This window comes from Schistocerca americana, chromosome 3, assembly GCF_021461395.2.
Source record: "Schistocerca americana isolate TAMUIC-IGC-003095 chromosome 3, iqSchAmer2.1, whole genome shotgun sequence".
In the NCBI taxonomy this organism is placed as follows: domain Eukaryota; kingdom Metazoa; phylum Arthropoda; class Insecta; order Orthoptera; family Acrididae; genus Schistocerca; species Schistocerca americana.
Genome location: NC_060121.1, coordinates 325160034 through 325176613, shown reverse-complemented (window position 1 = coordinate 325176613; position 16580 = coordinate 325160034). Strand labels below are relative to the sequence as shown.

At 39.4% G+C, this 16580-nt stretch overlaps 1 protein-coding gene across 1 annotated transcript in view; it reads right to left on the bottom strand.

Moving 5' to 3' along the window:
- Nucleotides 1-16580, bottom strand: part of LOC124607061 (uncharacterized protein DDB_G0284459-like) — a 415556-nt gene that overhangs the window by 95528 nt on the left and 303448 nt on the right. The window lies entirely within an intron of this gene.

The window sequence follows — 16580 nt, the reverse complement described above, 5'->3', positions numbered from 1 at the left end:
ACAGTGGGTTAGTGGATTTTGAGGCCAGGATTACAGGAGTGAACGATAAGTTTATATGAAACTGAGACTGCATACGAATTTTCATCTTTCTGGGTCTACTATTTAGCACCTTCAGTTTATCATAAAAATGCTTATTTTGACCAAAATATTGCCCTGATAGAGCTGAGACTAGTAACTTTCAACTGTGACATACATTTGCACATTCTGAACGATTTTTAGCTTTCTACCCTCATTATTTAGCACCACTTACTTTTCTTAAAATACGATCAAGTTTCATATAGAAATATTAACTATGTGACTCCATTAAACAACCTCTATTAGTTTTCAAGTTACTTACTAAAAATCAAATTTGGAATGAAAACATCCTTATTCATAATAGATAAAGCATCATTTGTATTTGTTGTAGGAAGTTCTAATTACAGTACTCGATTGCATTGATGAAATAATACAGCTGTACCAAGTTTCAAGACTTTATTATAAATAAAAATCATTACAAGGAAACTTAAAGAGGCACTCCTGAGATCATGTTCTACTGTCAGTTCCATTCTAAAAATTCTAGCCAGCAAAGTTTAAATGCACCTGAGAGAAAACTTTTCAATAACTACAGCAAACTCAACTTTATTTATATAAAAATTAAGAAGATTATAAATTGTTAAACAACAGAGATATTAATTAATACATGCATGAGAAATGGGCCATTTAGATGCCTAGAATGGTTGATGGCAGATGTTCTGTTCGGAGGTCCACTGTGCCATATACAAATAGCACTAGTGAAATGGTAAGAAGAGACACTTCACACCAAGATGTCAATCTGTTCACATCAGTCAAATGCCTGCAAGCACTGTGCCTTGGATGGTCTCACAGCCATGTAGCTACCAAACACATTTCGGTAAAAGTAGCAACTGAACTTACGAGGGGTGTACACCATCCTGGATCACTTACATTTCATGGAAGTAACTTTTTGTGTGCTGCATGGCAAGTGGCGAGATTATTTTCCACTTTTATGGCAAGCAATTAACTTCGATTATTAGAAGTCAGGATGATAGACCATTGTACTTGGAATTTTCTGTAGAGGTCACCTCTGAACTGTTCATAGTGATGTTTCGAATAGGGACATTATTATTATTATTATCAGGAGTATTATTATATTTTGTGCATGAACATTTACAGAACACATTGATAAGTTATAACTCAAAACTTCTACTTATGGTCACTGTTCCTGATCCTGCTGAGTAAATAACAGGTAGGAATATTTTCTTTCAGTGAGTACAAAGAATAATGTGGACTTGCAGGCTGGAAATGGTCAGTATGTTCTCCATCACTTTCTGGCTGACCACAAAAATAGTTTCCAGGCTCTTGTAAATGGGGAATATTAATTATTTATTTACCCGCTGCCCCACATATGGTGCATCAGCCAGGAAACTGAACCGTGAAAGTGATCGGTACAAAACAGGGACCTCAGTAGGCACTAACACGATATCAAAATGAATGCGACAACAGTCTCAAGACTTGCTCATGAGTGTGAAAAGTGAATTGTGAATATCAGCCTCACTAATCTTGAACGTGATGGAAGGAGGTCAGAAGATGACACTACAGCATGGCTACCACTGGTGCTAAGGTCAGAAAAAGATGGTGTATCATCATGGAGCTGTGTGGATCTGCAATATATCTGCAACCTACTGTGCATGCTCACCAGTGCCCAGCTCCCCTTGGAGCTGCTGCAATAGGTGATAGTCACTGCCATCCTCATCACTACAGCTGCTGCTGCTGCCTGCATTATGTCGCAATGTGCCACACTGCATTTGCTGGTACACTGGGAAGCCATCGCTCATCAAGGTCAAGCAATTAAGTCAAGTCAAGAATATTTACAGCCTTTGTTAATTGTTTCTAACAGGCTATTAAAAATGCAATCTAATGATAAGGATGATGTGAAAGTTAAGATGGAACCAGTACTTGAATTCTTAGGTGATGTTAGACCAGTTTCTGATGATGAAGACGAAAAAGTTATCAGACAATGAAACTGAGTTCAATATTTCTGAAATTCAGGCAAGTCAGTGAATGCTAGAAACTCCTTTAAAACTGGTTGAACTGCCGAGTGGCAAGGTGGAGGCACCGAACTGGATGCAGTTACTGTTTTCTAAACCTTAATTACATCACAAATAACTGTACAATAAGATGGAATCCAATGTAAACACTTAAGTAAGACTGAATCTAGTAACAAAGAAGATTTCAAAGATGCAAATATTCTTACAGAAGTGAGATTGTCGGAAAGAATTGGCAATGATTACAAAGTTTGCTCTAATCGATTTGAGGAAGTAAATAAAGTCTCCGCAATATCCTTTCTTTCAGGAGTGCTAGTTCTGCTAGGTTCGCAGGAGAGCTTCTGTAAAGTTTGGAAGGTAGGAGATGAGGTACTGGCAGAAGTAAAGCTGTGAGTACCGGGCGTGAGTCGTGCTTCGGTAGCTCAGTTGGTAGAGCACTTGCCCGCGAAAGGCAAAGGTCCCGAGTTCGAGTCTCGGTCGGGCACACAGTTTTAATCTGCCAGGAAGTTTCATATCAGCGCACACTCCGCTGCAGAGTGAAAATCTCATTCTGGAAACATCCCCCAGGCTGTGGCTAAGCCATGTCTCCGCAATATCCTTTCTTTCAGGAGTGCTAGTTCTGCTAGGTTCGCAGGAGAGCTTCTGTAAAGTTTGGAAGGTAGGAGACGAGGTACTGGCAGAAGTAAAGCTGTGAGTACTGGGCGTGAGTCGTGCTTCGGTAGCTCAGTTGGTAGAGCACTTGCCCGCGAAAGGCAAAGGTCCCGAGTTCGAGTCTCGGTCGGGCACACAGTTTTAATCTGCCAGGAAGTTTCAATAAAGTAAATGCTTGTCAAAAGGATATGAATAAAGTGAAATCTGACTGAAATTATGTAAGGCTGTTGATAAAAAATTTTCTGACAGCATGGAGGCATTAGAACTACAAGTAGAGGAGCAAAATACTAGTATTACTAACAGAGAAAACAGAGTAACCTCTGTTAGCTCTTGTAATAATACTGAGCAGCATGTTGCTTCAGTTGACAGTGCTTTCATCAGATATCATCAATTTTTATGTTTTAGGCTAGACAAACCTTAGAGTTCTAGAATGATTTTGACAATGCTTTGTCAAATGGATAGTCAGAACATGAGAAAATTTCTTTCATAAGAAATCATTTATCAGGAGATGCTTTGCAATGGTCAGCTGATAGAATGATTAAATGCAAAAGGCTTTCTGAATTTAAAACTGCATTTCTTAATGAGTACTTGTCATACAACAAGCAAAATGATGTTCTGAGGGAATTTTGGAGTTGTAAAACGTTTACTCCAGGTTGTGAATCAGTTAAAGAGTTTTCTAGAAGGTGGGTTCCATGGCTGTCACAGTGGAAAGAGCTCCTGTTGAGGAGCAGGTGCACAATAATAATAGGTCCTCTAACAGTCCATTAAACAACTGAAATAATGACCGTGAAAATGTGAATGTTAGAATACGGGTTCAGAATACACAACCTAATTATTGTCGTCAATCCCATGGTAGAGGAAAATGGGGTAGAGAGCCACTGTGCTTTCACAGTAATTACTGTGACGAAGGCAGAAATATGTACTGTTGAGACAAGACGGAGAGTGAATGCCACCTGATCTGATTCTGAATTGAATGATCATAACAGGGCGCATGTGGGAAACTAAGTTCTGTCTATGAGGAAACTAGCACTCACCAGGCAGAAACAGTGTCACAGCCAATAACAAAAACACAAACTACAGTTAGTCAGCATGCAGAAACTGATAACATGGATGATGAAATAGAAACACGCAGCACCAGTGATGTGCTAAACCACTCTCATCACATAATTGACAGCATTTTGGACACATTAGAAAAATGGGACAAGAAGGAGCAAGAAAACACTAAAGATAATAGAAAAGCACAAATTAACAGGTTTGATTCAGATAAGGACAAAGATGAAGTAAAGGTTTATATCTTTGACCATAATGGCGATCTGAAGGCTTAAGTTTCAGTAGAAGAAGTAGAATCAGTTTTATAAGGTTCTGAAAAGGAGGAGTGTTAGATGAAGGGAGTTGCAATAACAATGAGGTCAAGGAATCTATTATCTGTATTGACTTACTACAAACTGTAAAAACAGATGACTGTATTATAGATAGCAATGTTGTACAGGGACACAGTTGCTCAGAGGCAGAGAATAATTTAGCTGATTTGCATCAAACAAAACTAGAAGAAGTCATCCAGTGCTTGATTTAAAATTGGTGGACAGATTGGAAAAGCCAGCTGTGGATGTAGAGGTTAATGACCCTATGCATCTGAGTATAAATGTACTTGCAACTGAACAACATTACTTTAGCTGGAAACAGATTGAAAAGGATTTAATAGAAGACTTTTATGAGGAACCTGTTCAAACCAGGATAACTTACCCTATTATAAAAACTAACATCTCTAGAGTAGCAGTGCATTGTCTTCTTGATAGTGGCAGTGAAGCAAATGCTTTGTCCCAAACATTCTTTAATTCTATTCTTAATAAGAATGAGTTAAACGTTATGAAAATAAGTGGTTTAAGAATAACGGGTGCAACTGGAAAAGTTTCTTGACCAGTATAGCATGAAGCGTTCATACCAACTGGTATAGGTAACATAATAATAGATCATCCTTGTCTAATCCTGCTCAGTTTAAGTGTTAAAATATTAATTGGTACAGATCTTTTAACAATATATCAAGGAAAGACTGACTTTGAGCAGAGCCACTTAGTATTAACTTTACCAGATTCTCAAGTGGTTAAAGAGTCTCACATTGGAAATTATGTAGCCAGTAATAATGAAGCATGGGAACTGTCTATTAGAGTAATGAGGAATAAGGGATACTTGCAGCAAGATACTGAATTTGGGAATAATATGCAAGATGCTAATGCAGAAAAGAATTATATCCTGGAAGAAATAAAAGCTAAGGTACAGTGAATAAATCAAATTTCTGATAAACAGAGAGCAGAATTAAGGGAAGTATTAACCACTAATCACAATGTATTCTCGAATATTCCTGCTGAAATTAAGGGATATGAATGCCATTTGAAAGTAAAGCCTGGGCAGTTATTTTTCAAAAAACTTATCGTATACATGTTTTGAGCAAGCAAGATGTTAAGAAATAAATTCAACATTTGTTGGCATGGGATGTTATTGAGCAAGCAATTAGTGTATACAGTAATCTTGTTGTCATGCCTAAGCATGACACAAGCATCAGATTAGTACTGGACACACACTGGCTAAATAAAATTTTAATAAGAGTGAGTGACCATCCTCAAAATAAGGATGAAGGATGAACAGATACAAAAGTTCTGAGGAGTTATGTATCTTACATCAATGCATATATACAAAAAATAGAGGGAAACATTCCACGTGGGATAAATATATCTAAAAACAAAGATGATGTGACTTACCAAACGAAAGCACTGGTAGGCTGATAGACACACAAATAAACACAAACATACACACAAAATTCAATTTCAACTCCTTTGGTTCCATCAGATTCACCTGGTCCTACTCCAAATCCCATGCCACTTTCCTTGACGTTGACCTCCATCTGTCCAATGGCCAGCTTCACACATCCGTCCACATCAAACCCACCAACAAGCAACAGTACCTCCATTATGACAGCTGCCACCCATTCCACATCAAACGGTTCCTTCCCTACAGCCTAGGTCTTCATGGCAAACGAATCTGCTCCAGTCCGGAATCCCTGAACCATTACACCAACAACCTGAAAACAGCTTTCGCATCCCTCAACTACCCTCCCGACCTGGTACAGAAGCAAATAACCAGAGCCACTTCCTCATCCCCTCAAGCCCAAAACCTCCCACAGAAGAACCCCAAAAGTGCCCCACTTGTGACAGGATACTATCTGGGACTGGAACAGACTCAGAATGTGGCTCTCCAGCAGGGATACGACTTCCTCAAATCCTGCCCGGAAATGAGATCCATCCTTCATGAAATCCTCCCCACTCCACCAAGAGTGTCTTTCCGCCATCCACCTAACCTTCGTAACCTCTTAGTTCATCCCTATGAAATCCCCAAACCACCTTCCCTACCCTCTGGCTCCTACCCTTGTAACCGCCCCGGTGTAAAACCTGTCCCATGCACCCTCCCACCACCACCTACTCCAGTCCTGTAACCCGGAAGGTGTACACGATCAAAGGCAGAGCCACGTGTGAAAGCACCCACGTGATTTACCAACTGACCTGCCTACACTGTGAAGCTTTCTATGTGGGAATGACCAGCAACAAACTGTCCATTCGCATGAATGGACACAGGCAGACAGTGTTTGTTGGTAATAAGGATCACCCTGTGGCTAAACATGCCTTGGTGCATGGCCAGCACATCCTCGCACAGTGTTACACCGTCCGGGTTATCTGGATACTTCCCACTAACACCAACCTGTCAGAACTCCAGAGATGGGAACTTGCCCTTCAGTATATCCTCTCTTCTCGTTATCCGCCAGGCCTCAATCTCTGCTAATTTCAATTTGCCGCCGCTCATACCTCACCTGTCTTTCAACAACATCTTTGCCTCTGTACTCCTGCCTCGACTGACATCTCTGCCCAAACTCTTTGCCTTTACAAATGTCTGCTTGTGTCTGTGTATGTGTGGATAGATATGTGTGTGTGTGTGTGTGCGAGTGTATACCTGTCCTTTTTTCCCCCTACGGTAAGTCTTTCCGCTCCCGGGATTGGAATGACTCCTTACCCTCTCCCTCAAAACCCACATCCTTTCGTCTTTCCCTCTCCTTCCCTCTTTCCTGATAAAGCAACCGTTTGTTACGAAAGCTTGAATTTTGTGTGTAAGTTTGTGTGTCTATCCACCTGCCAGCACTTTTGTTTGTGGGTCTAGTTAACCAAAAATTTTGTTCCATATTTCTATGTTATTTATGTACACAATTTGTAAGAACCCACTAAATCAAGTTTAGATTATGTAACTTACCATATGTGTGGATGGATATGTGTGTGTGTGCGAGTGTATACCCGTCCTTTTTTCCCCCAAGGTAAGTCTTTCCGCTCCCGGGATTGGAATGACTCCTTACCCTCTCCCTTAAAACCCACATCCTTTCGTCTTTCCCTCTCCTTCCCTCTTTCCTGATGAGGCAACAGTTTGTTGCGAAAGCTTGAATTTTGTGTGTATGTTTGTGTTTGTTTGTGTGTCTATCGACCTGCCAGCACTTTCGTTTGGTAAGTCACATCATCTTTGTTTTTAGATATATTTTTCCCCACGTGGAATGTTTCCCTCATACACACAAAATTCAAGCTTTCGCAACAAACTGTTGCCTCATCAGGAAAGAGGGAAGGAGAGGGAAAGGCGAAAGGATGTGGGTTTTGAGGGAGAGGGTAAGGAGTCATTCCAATCCCGGGAGCGGAAAGACTTACCTTAGGGGGAAAAATGGACAGGTATACACCCGCACACACACACATATCCATCCACACATACAGACACAAGCAGCCATATTTAAATATGTCTGCTTGTGTCTGTATGTGTGGATGGATATGTGTGTGTGTGCGAGTGTATACCTGTCCATTTTTCCCCCTACGGTAGGTCTTTCCGCTCCCGGGATTGGAATGACTCCTTACCCTCTCCCTTAAAACCCACTTCCTTTCGTCTTTCCCTCTCCTTCCCTCTTTCCTGATGAGGCAACAGTTCGTTGCAAAAGCTTGAATTTTGTGTGTATGTTTGTGTTTGTTTGTGTGTCTATCGACTTGCCAGCGCTTTCGTTCGGTAAGTCACCTCATCTTTGTTTTTATATATAATTTTTCCCACGTGGAATGTTTCCCTATATATATATATTTCTTAAAGTAATACACATAGTGAAACATATTGATTTGATTATTGTAAGATTTCATAATGTTAACATTAATATACTGAACCATACACTCTTAAATTATGTTGCAATTCTTTGTATTATAAGCACGGGTGTGATATGATGAAGTGGCACTGGTAGTAGTGAAATGGGGTCAGTTCTGGCACACTCACTCACCTCTGTCTCTCTCATGGTGATCCAGTGCTGGTTTTGCCACATCACCCCCTATTTATTTTTGAACAAAATTAAATATTAGGAACATGTGATATTACTATATCTGACCTCTTTTAAATGAAACTGATTTAAGTTAAATTTCTCTTAATACTAACTCTCAATAAAAATATATATATATATATATATATATATATATATATATATATATATATATATTTTTTTGAGAGTTAGTATTAAGAGAAATTTAACTTAAATCATTTAAAAGAGGTCAGATATAGTAATATCACATGTTCCTAATATTTAATTTTGTTCAAAAATAAATAGGGGGTGATGTGGCAAAACCAGCACTGGATCACCATGAGAGAGACAGAGGTGAGTGAGTGTGCCAGAACTGACCCCATTTCACTACTACCAGTGCCACTTCATCATATCACACCCGTGCTTATAATACAAAGAATTGCAACATAATTTAAGAGTGTATGGTTCAGTATATTAATGTTAACATTGTGAAATCTTACAATAATCAAATCAATATGTTTCACTATGTGTATTACTTTAAGAAAAAAAGTGGCACTAAATAATGAAGCTGGAAAGCTAAAAATTGTTCAGAATGTGCGAATGTATGTCACAATCGAAAGTTACAAGTGTCAATTTGATTGGGACAATATTTTGGTCAAAATTGGCCTTTTTACAAAAAATTGGAGGCACTGAATATTAGACTCAGGAAGATGAAAATTCATATGTATTCTCATTTTTATATAAAAACATTAACTATATGAGTCCATTAAGCTGCCTCTATTAGTTTTCAAGTTATTTGTCAAAAATCAATTTTGGAATGAAAATATCCATAGTCATATTAGATAAAGTATCATTTGTATTTGTTATAGGAAGTTCTAATTACAGCACTTAATTGTAATGATGAAATAATACAGCTGCACCAAGTTTCAAGACTTTATTATAAATGACAATCATTACAATAAATCTTAAAGAGGCAATTCAGAGTTAATGTTCTAATGTTGATTCCATTCTAAAAATTCCAGCGAGCAAAGTTTAAATGCAATTGAGCTAAAACTTTTTCAGTAACTAAAGCAAACTGAAAAAGGGGCCATTTAGATGCTGCTACCTGTGCCTAGAGTAGTTGATGGCAGATGTTCCTTTCGGATGTCAACTGTGCCAACATACAAACACCACCAGTGAGACACTTCGCACCAAGATATCAAGCTGTCCACATCAGTCAAACAACACGTGCGAGCATTGTGCCTTGGATGTTCTAACAGCCAGGCAGCTACAAAACGAATTTTTGGTAAAAGTAGGAAGGGAACTCACAAGGACTTTACACCAACCTGGATCGCTTAGATTTCATGGAAGTAACTTTTTTTGTGTTGCCCGTAATGTTAACAAAACTGCATGGCATGTGGCAAGATTATTTTCCACTTTTAAGGTGAGCAATTAACTTCGATGATTAGAAGTCAGGATGATAGACCATTGTACTTGTAACTTCCTGTAGAGGTCACCATTCAACTGTTCATAGTGCTGTTTCCAGCAAGGACATTATTATTATTATTTCTTTCTTGTCTCAGACGTTATGTCTGGTTAAAAATGGAAGGTGACGCGGACCTTGATCAAGCGTGACTTCCTTTTAACTGTACGGTATATGTTACATTGCATTTAGGAACTTTTGGGTAATTGAACAAGTGTCAATAATTACAGATTTCTGTAGTTGTATATATAAGTTTGGATGTAGCTGTATTGCATTGATGTACTGGTGGATATTGTGTGGTATGACTCCTGTAGTTGATAATATAATTGGTACAATGTCAACTTTATCCTGATGCCACATGTCCTTGACTTCCTCAGCCAGTTGGATGTATTTTTCAATTTTTTCTCCTATTTTCTTTTGTATATTTGTTGTATTGGGTATGGATATTTCGATTAGTTGTGTTAATTTCTTCTTTTTATTGGTGGGTATGATGTCAGGTTTGTTATGTGGTGTTGTTTTATCTGTTATAATGGTTCTGTTCCAGCATAATTTGTATTCATCATTCTCCAGTACATTTTGTGGTGCATACTTGTATGTGGGAACATGTTGTTTTATAAGTTTATCTTGTAAGGTAAGCTGTTGATGTATTATTTTTGCTACATTGTCATGTCTTCTGGGGCATTCCGTATTTGCTAGTATTGTACATCTACTTGTGATGTGATCTACTGTTTCTATTTGTTGTTTGCAAAGTCTGCATTTATCTGTTGTGGTATTGGGATCTTTAATAATATGCTTGCTGTAATATCTGGTGTTTATTGTTTGATCCTATATTGCAATCATGAATCCTTCTGTCTCACTGTATATATTGCCTTTTCTTAGCCATGTGCTGGATGCGTCTTGATCGATGTGTGGCTGTGTTAGATGATACGGGTACTTGCCATGTAGTGTTTTCTTTTTCCAATTTATTTTCTTCATATCTGTTGATGTTATGTGATCTAAAGGGTTGTAGAAGTGGTTATGAAATTGCAGTGGTGTAGCCGACGTATTTATATGAGTGATTGCTTTGTGTATTTTGCTAGTTCCTGCTCGTTCTAGAAAGAATTTTCTTAAATTGTCTACCTGTCCATAATGTAGGTTTTTTATGTCAATAAATCCCCTTCCTCCTTCCTTTCTGCTTAATGTGAATCTTTCTGTTGCTGCATGTATGTGATGTATTCTAAATTTGTGGCATTGTGATCGTGTAAGTGTATTGAGTGCTTCTAGGTCTGTGTTACTCCATTTCACTACTCCAAATGAGTAGGTCAATATTGGTATAGCATAAGTATTTATAGGTTTTGTCTTGTTTCTTGCTGCCAATTCTGTTTTCAGTATTTTTGTTAGTCTTTGTCTATATTTTTCTTTTAGTTCTTCTTTAATATTTGTATTATCTATTACAATTTTTTATCTGTATCCTATATATTTATAGGCATCTGTTTTTTCCATCGCTTCTATGCAGTCACTGTGGTTATCCAATATGTAATCTTCTTGTTTAGTGTGTTTTCCCTTGACTATGCTATTTTTCTTACATTTGTCTGCTCCAAAAGCCATATTTATATCATTGCTGAATACTTCTGTTATCTTTAGTAATTGGTTGGGTTGTTGATTTGCTGCTGCCAGTAGTTTTAGATCATCCATGTATAGCAGATGTGTGATTTTGTGTGGGTGTGTTCCAGTAATATTGTACCCATAATTTGTATTATTTAGCATGTTGGATAGTGGGTTCAGAGCAAGGCAGAACCAGAAAGGACTTAATGAGTCTCCTTGATATATTCCACGCTTAATCTGTATTGGCTGTGATGTGATATTATTTGAATTTGTTTGGATATTAAGTGTGGTTTTCCAATTTTTCATTACTATGTTTAGGAACTGTATCAATTTAGGATCTACTTTGTATATTTCCAATATTTGTAGTAACCATGAGCGGGGTACACTATCAAAAGCTTTTTGGTAATCAATGTATGCATAGTGTAGCGACCTTTGTTTAGTTTTAGCTTGATATGTCACCTCTGCATCTATTATCAGTTGCTCTTTACATCCTCGTGCTCCTTTGCAACAGCCTTTTTTGTTCTTCATTTATAATTTTGTTCTGTGTTGTATGTGTCATTAATTTCTGTGTAATGACTGAAGTTAATATTTTGTATATTGTTGGTAGGCATGTTATGGGGCGATATTTAGCTGGGTTTGCTGTGTCTGCTTGATCTTTAGGTTTCAGATAAGTTATTCCATGTGTAAGTGTATCAGGGAATGTGTATGGGTCTGCAATGTAACTGTTAAATAATTTAGTTAGATGTGAATGTGTTGAGGTGAATTTCTTTAGCCAGAAATTTGCTATTTTATCTTTTCCAGGGGCTTTCCAGTTGTGAGTAGGACTAATTGCTTGGGTGACTTCATGTTGCAAAATTATCACTTCAGGCATTTGTGGTATCATCTTGTACGTATCTGTTTCTGCTTGTATCCACCGTGCATGCCTGTTATGTTGTACCGGGTTTGACTATATGTTGCTCCAGAAGTGTTCCATGTCTGTTATGTTTGGTGGATTGTCTATTTATTGTGTGTGTTATCTATTGTCTGGTAAAATTTCTTTTGGTTTGTGTTGAATGTTTGGTTTTGTTTCCTTCTATTTTCACTTTTTTTGTATCTTCTAAGTCGTTTGGCCAATGCTCGAAATTTCTGCTTCTTTTCATCTAATTGCTCTATCACTTCTTGTTGTGAGATTTTACCTAACCTTTTTCATTTTTTTTCTGACATTTCATTTCTTATAAATTGTGTTAGCTGTCCGATGTCTTTTCTCAGTTTTTCTATTCTGATCTGTAGCCTGTGTTGCCATGCTGGTTTTGTGGGTTTCTTCTGTGTGTTGGTTGGTTCTGATCTCTGCCTAGTGTGTATATTTGGTGTAGTGAGTGCTCCTATATAAACCAGTAGTTGTAACTCCTCCATAGTTGTGTTTTCATTTATTTTGTTGTGTATGACTGTGTTGATAGTTTTCATTGTTGTTTTGACTTGTGGGTTATTTGGCGGTCTATGCAAGAATGGTCTAATATCTGTATTTGTGTCTTTGTATTCTATATATGTCAGCTGAAATTTTTCTTCTATATCTAACATGTGTGTCAATTCGTGTTCTGTTTGTGCTTGTGCTTATTATTATTATTATTATTATTATTATCAGGAATATTATTATATTTTGTGCATGTGAACGTTTGCAGAATATATTAATCAGTTATAACTCAAAACTTTTATTTATAGTCACAGTTCCTGAGCCCGTTGAGTAAATAGTGGATTTGCAGACTGGAAATTATGGTCAGCATGTTTTCCATCATTTGCTGGTTGACCAAAAAAATAGGATTAGGCTCTTGTAAACAGTGAATATTAATTATTTATTTGTCTGCTGCCCACAAGCTGGTGATCATGCCTACATGAAATGCTGTGCATAAATTGTAGCAGAGCTGGTGTATGATGTGGCTTCTTTCACAGGTGGCCCCACTTGTGATGAGGTAGAATAAACATGTGACAGGACTAGAGTAGAATGTGCTGGGTGAGTCAATTGGGCAGGTCTTGGACCTGGGTCTTCCGCAGGGATATGACCCTTGTGGCAAGAGTTGGGATTGGGAGTGGCATAGGGATGGACCAGGATGTTGTGTAAGTTGGATGACAACAGAATACCACTTTAGGAGGGGCGAGTAGGCTCATGAGTAGGATGTTGCTCCTTTATGCCTACCTACAATCCTTCCCATCTCTCCTAAAGTGGTGTTCTGTTTCCCACCCAACCGACACTACATCCTGATCCACTCCCAATCCCTTGACTCTGTTACAAGACTTCCCTGATTTCCCCACCCAGCACAACCTGCTCTCATTCTGTAAGAGTGACTTAATGATTTTTGTGGGCTCTATGACAGTTGCTTTGGCAAACATGGTGCCCAATGGCATAGTCTGCAATGCCTGTTTAAGTAAATCTAATGGTTCATTTTTTGTTCCTATGGTTTCTGCCACTGTTAGGAAAATCTCACTGACTTTTTATGGCCAGTTAGGTCAATTTAATAGCACATGACTTGTCACCACTGTCATCTCACTATTTATCAATCAAGTCACTTCTCAATTGGTTTCACAAAGGTTGAGTGTACCCCACTTGCCAACAGCACTCAGCAGACCCATACAGTCGCCTTACCAAGTCCTTAACTTTGGTGATATAATGAGAACCTGTGTCGCCTCTGCAGCAAATCTGTTGGCAATTCTGTCTTCAGGGAGTGGAAAAATCATCTGCCTTGCCAATTTTACTCATTCCATGCCTAAATAATGCCCCGACTGTCATTGTTCTTGGAATTCTGATTTTTTTACTTACTGTAGTGTATGATGCAGTAAAGAATTCTGCAGTTTTCTAGCAGTGTACCTTCATTAATTTATTAGGGTTAGTGCTCTGTAATAAAAAAGTTCTCTCTTCTTGGCATAAAATACTTTGGTCCTAAATACTACCCAGTTTTTCTTTTGGCTTTCACTGTTATTTCCCATAGCCTGCTGTAGAGAAAAACTTGATTTAGTGTGTTGTAAGAATTATTTTAGGAAAAAATTAAATTTCTTATCTACTGTGTGCCATTGACAAACTTCTTCCCATTGTTCATCTTGTAAGTTCTCTCTCAATAGTGTGATTGAGTCAGCATTCACGTTTCTGTAAATGTTAATTTTTCTCGACTGTACTAAAACTGTCTGATGGTGATGCTTTAATGTTGCTATTTGACCATCATGAACAGACAATGTATTTACTTTGGGGAAAGTATATATATCATGAAAGATGACTGGATTTAAAAACGAGTTGTCAATGGCTGTTGTGCTTTGTCCTTCTATTCTTGTCAAAATGCTACTTTGGAGAAATAGATCAAAACTGGACATCACTGACTCAGTCAGAAGTATCCAAGATGAAATCAGTATTGAAATATAGTATGATTTTGCAATTATTTTTATTATATATTATTAGTACTCTCTCTAATTACCTTATGAAATATAAAACATTTCCTGTTTGAGGATAGTAAACTCTCAGAAATGTTGTCTTGTATGTTCCCATGTTTATCACTGAAGCACAGCATTCCAGCAACTGTTCAATGCAAAGTTTATCTGAATCTGTGACTTTAATCCAGTGTTTGTATATATCAGGGATTCCATTTTTCATTACATTTTGCCTACAATTATGTGATGTTACCTTATATTGTTCCAGGTGCATCTGCTTAATTTCTATGACTTTCAAATGATTATCAGTTATATTTAACTCAAGGTAAAAACACCTTCCAATTTTTCAATTCCTTGTGTGATGTGAGAAGCTTATCTTTCTCATTTAACAATCTTCTTATGTTTTGACGAAAAAGCCTAAACGTACTTTGAATCTTACACTAAGTTGCTCTTACTGTATATGTCGTTATTCAGCAGCTCTGTCCTTCAGGAAAGTTTAGATTAGAAAACATTCAAATTTATATTACACTCCTGGAAATTGAAATAAGAACACCGTGAATTCATTGTCCCAGGAAGGGGAAACTTTATTGACACATTCCTGGGGTCAGATACATCACATGATCACACTGACAGAACCACAGGCACATAGACACAGGCAACAGAGCATGCACAATGTCGGCACTAGTACAGTGTATATCCACCTTTCGCAGCAATGCAGGCTGCTATTCTCCCATGGAGACGATCGTAGAGATGCTGGATGTAGTCCTGTGGAACGGCTTGCTATGCCATTTCCACCTGGCGCCTCAGTTGGACCAGCGTTCGTGCTGCACGTGCAGACCGCGTGAGACGACGCTTCATCCAGTCCCAAACATGGTCAATGGGGGACAGATCCGGAGATCTTGCTGGCCAGGGTAGTTGACGTACACCTTCTAGAGCACGTTGGGTGGCATGGGATACATGCGGACGTGCATTGTCCTGTTGGAACAGCAAGTTCCCTTGCCGGTCTAGGAATGGTAGAACGATGGGTTCGATGACGGTTTGGATGTACCGTGCACTATTCAGTGTCCCCTCGACGATCAGCAGTGGTGTACGGCCAGTGTAGGAGATCGCTCCCCACACCATGATGCCGGGTGTTGGCCCTGTGTGCCTCGGTCGTATGCAGTCCTGATTGTGGCGCTCACCTGCACGGCGCCAAACACGCATACGACCATCATTGGCACCAAGGCAGAAGCGACTCTCATCGCTGAAGATGACTCGTCTCCATTCGTCCCTCCATTCACGCCTGTCGCGACACCACTGGAGGCGGGCTGCACGATGTTTGGGCGTGAGCGGAAGACGGCCTAACGGTGTGCGGGACCGTAGCCCAGCTTCATGGAGACGGTTGCGACTGGTCCTCGCCGATACCCCAGGAGCAACAGTGTCCCTAATTTGCTGGGAAGTGGCGGTGCGGTCCCCTGCGGCACTGCATAGGATCCTACGGTCTTGGCGTGCATCCGTGCGTCGCTGCGGTCCGGTCCCAGGTCGACGGGCACGTGCACCTTCCGCCAACCACTGGCGACAACATCGATGTACTGTGGAGACCTCACGCCCCACGTGTTGAGCAATTCGGCGGTACGTCCACCCGGCCTCCCGCATGCCCACTATATGCCCTCGCTCAAAGTCCGTCAACTGCACATACGGTTCACGTCCACGCTGTCGCGGCATGCTACCAGTGTTAAAGACTGCGATGGAGCTCCGTATGCCACGGCAAACTGGCTGACACTGACGGCGGCGGTGCACAAATGCTGCGCAGCTAGCGCCATTCGACGGCCAACACCGCGGTTCCTGGTGTGTCCGCTGTGCCGTGCGTGTGATCATTGCTTGTACAGCCCTCTCGCAGTGTCCGGAGCAAGTATGGTGGGTCTGACACACCGGTGTCAATGTGTTCTTTTTTCCATTTCCAGGAGTGTATTTCAAAAAATTTTACTTTAGGAAAAATTCAGATTTATGTCACACTTTGTGTGGAGTGACTACATGAGGGATGATGCATCAATCACACCATTATCTGATTGCCACATTTTGTTGAATGACTACTAAAGTTCTGCATTTGCACATCAAA